This window comes from Octodon degus, unplaced genomic scaffold, assembly GCF_000260255.1.
Source record: "Octodon degus isolate 3935 unplaced genomic scaffold, OctDeg1.0 scaffold00471, whole genome shotgun sequence".
NCBI lineage: Eukaryota > Metazoa > Chordata > Mammalia > Rodentia > Octodontidae > Octodon > Octodon degus.
This window is the reverse complement of record NW_004525047.1, coordinates 176201-179619: the sequence shown is the minus strand read 5'-3', so window position 1 is coordinate 179619 and position 3419 is coordinate 176201.

Below are 3419 nucleotides of genomic sequence, written 5' to 3'. Positions count from 1 at the left end.
TCAAAGCATTATAGTATTTATTTTGATTAATTTTAATTTTTTGAACATTCAAATTTCAATTTTCCTGTTGCATTTTAAAGATGGGATAGTGATTATGGATAAAAACCTTGAGTATCTACCAAAAAACAAGTCTTTATAGAACTAAAGTCTTTCATGTATTATACAGAAATGCTCTTACTGTAGTGCAGCAAGGAACTTAGGTCCCAACAACATGATGATGAGCAGTACTGGGACAGTCATTGAATTTCTCTTCTTGCTCTTCATCAGCAAAACACACATCAATTTGTCAGTGGCTGAGACACCTTCACTAACATTCTCAACTTATTCCTAAGTTTAACTTAAACCGCTGAAAAATATGAAGGTTTGAAACTCAATTTCAGGTTCATTTTAACACACACATACCCTTCAATGAAATAATTGATTTTCTGCCATTTCATAGCTAGCCATCCCCATTTCAGTTGTATGCTTTTCCTGTCTGCTGCTGAGATCTATTCAGGTACCCATTTTCAGTTTTATTTTCTTAAGTATTTTTGGATTGAGTATAGTGAACTTCTTCCATCTTTACATCGTACATCATTTTGTTCAGGTTATGACTACTGTTAGTTATTTGGTACTCAATTTTGAACTTATTTTTATAAGAATATGATGTATCAAAATTCAATTTAAAATATATGATTTCATTACAAACACAGGCAGAATAAACACCCACTAACTTACATGCAATTGCTCTTAAGGCTCCTTCCAGATTCCGCATTATTTCCACTCATCAGATTCATTCACCAAGTTTTTCACACAGTTGATGTTTCTTTTTCTTATATTAATTTTATTGAGAAAGAAGTAGCATTGAGACTTATTCAAAACAGTTTCATAGGACAGTTACAATAACTAGTACATTGTATATAGTTCTTATTATAGTAGTTATTCATACTAAAAGATTCAGACATATCTTTTCTAAACATTATTAGTTCAAAACTTCCCTCTCATTGAACTAAGACAAAGTAGCTATTTACCTATGCTATTTTGTATCTATCATCTATCTATCTATCTATCTATCTATCTATCTATCTATCTATCATCTATCTAATAATCCTTCATTCATATCCCCATTTTTTGTTCACTCTTGTCACAAATGGGTATTCCATTGCCATTCATATATTGTAGGTGCAAGAATACAGCAAAGTAATCAAATATAGTCCAGTAGTCTATAATACCAGTGGGTTATCTGCATGACTGTTAATGTCAAAAGTTGTTGACTTGAGCCTTTCACAGCTCAGCATATTAATATGGCTTTACATTTTAAACCTCGATTTTGTACATTTCTGCTGGTTGGTTAGGACCAAGATTAAGCAAGACCTATAAAACAAGATATGGAACTTTGACAAGGTGAGTCAAATCCCATCAGAATTTACCCTGAAACCCTGTACCACAATTTTTGTCAGGGTCAGCCATGTGAATGATTCATGACAATTGCTTGACCAATTTGCTCTGGGTGAAAGCCTGAGAGAATGTTTTCTCTCCAGATGACTCTCCTCAGGTACACCCTACATCGTCAATCACTTTCCTCTGTGGCCCCATAAGCTCCTTTATCAGAAAATTTGGGATACTACTGAGTTACAGGATGTTACAGTACAGGTTCTTTAATGTCCTGAGTCCTCATTGATGTTGAAGGACTAGGGCCAAAATGTTGGCTATCCTCACAGCCCTTCTTTTTCTTTAAATTTTTGGTATGAAATCTTAAATGGTTGATCCTCTTTAAGAGAAGCTTAATGATATTATTTCCATAAACAGTCACTGTTGATTTTCAAATCAGTATTTGTCTGAATATCAAACACCTTAGACATAATATAAGAAGTATTTTCCATAAATCTTGATATGCTAAACTTTACATACATGCAGAATGAGAAAAAAAATAGTAAAAAATAGAAATAAACAATTAGAAATTTTACACAGAAATTTGGAAATCTAACCATATACAACATTGTAGCAGGACAGTTCTATGGCATTTATTTTCTAGTCTCTTGTTTTCATTTATTGCATTTCTTTCAAACAAATATTTATTTGAGAGAGAGTATAATTTGAGAGAGAGTATAACAGTAATTGATATATTAGAAGGAGTACACTTTTAGAAGACGAGAATGACAGGGATATCAAGCACGACCTGAGTATAACACATTGCAATCTTCAGTATAGTTGCTTAATTCACAGGTATCAGCATATATAGTTAGTCAGGGTGAGAGTCCTACCAATTAACTGCTAGTTTCAAAACCCTGATGGAGATTCTTAGGAGCATTGCCTTAACCATCTTGTGTATATAAATGTATGGTTTTGCCTCTGCCATGTTTCCCAGCTTTTCTCCTTGTCCTCTCTTTGTTGTTCAATCTTTAAGTTCTCGCTTTCCATTACTTGTGTTATTGCTTCAACTTTTATTTCTTCATTTGAGTTTTTATACTAGGGAGACTATCTGATATTGGCACATGTGGGCCTGATTTATTTCATTGAAGTCTATATCTTTAAGTGAAATACACTTGCATATAATGGCTTCAAGTTCATCATTATTTATAGCTGATCAATACTTCATGGCTTAAAAATATCACATGTTTTACATCCATTCCTCACATAACAGGCATTTTGGTTGCTTCCAAGATTTAGCTATCAGAAATTATGCTTCTATAAACATAGGTGCACATATCTCACTATGGTATGATATTTTCTATTTTTCTCGTCAAATTCTCAGTAGGGGAATAGATGGTTTGAATGCGATTTCACGTTATATTTTTTAAAGGAGTATCCACACTGATTTGCATAATACTTGCAGCAGTCTACATTCCCCCCTGGCAGTGGAGAAGTGTTCCTTTTCTCCACAGACTCTGCTAAATTTGTTGCTGGTGGGTTTCTTTATAATAGCCATTCTTTCTGGAGTGAGATTGTATCTAAGTGCTGTTTTAGTTTGCATTTCACCGATGGATAGAGTTATGGATCATTTTTTTCGCATAATTGTTCATTTCTATAATTTTGTCCTCTGAGAATGGCATCTTGGATGCCAATTTATGGATTGGGTCTTTATTTTTGTGGCCCTAATGTTTTTTAGTTGTTTATAAATTTTAGAGGGCTGGTGAGATGGCTCAGTGGTCTAAAGCACCAACTAAGAACAAGTTTAGCAAAGCACAGGGACTGCGGTTCAATCCCCCAGCACCACATGCCAGCCAGCCCCGCCCCCTGGTGGGCTGAGCTGACCACACACACATAAATAAATAAAAATAAATAAAAATATAAATTTTAGAGAGAAGATCTTTGAATTAGTGTGTATAAGTTAAGATTTTTATCCTAGTTTGTGGGTAGTTTTTTGTTTCGCTAGTAATTTTGTTGAAATTAAAAAACTTCACAACAAGTGGTACTCCCAGTTGGTAATTCTTTCAACT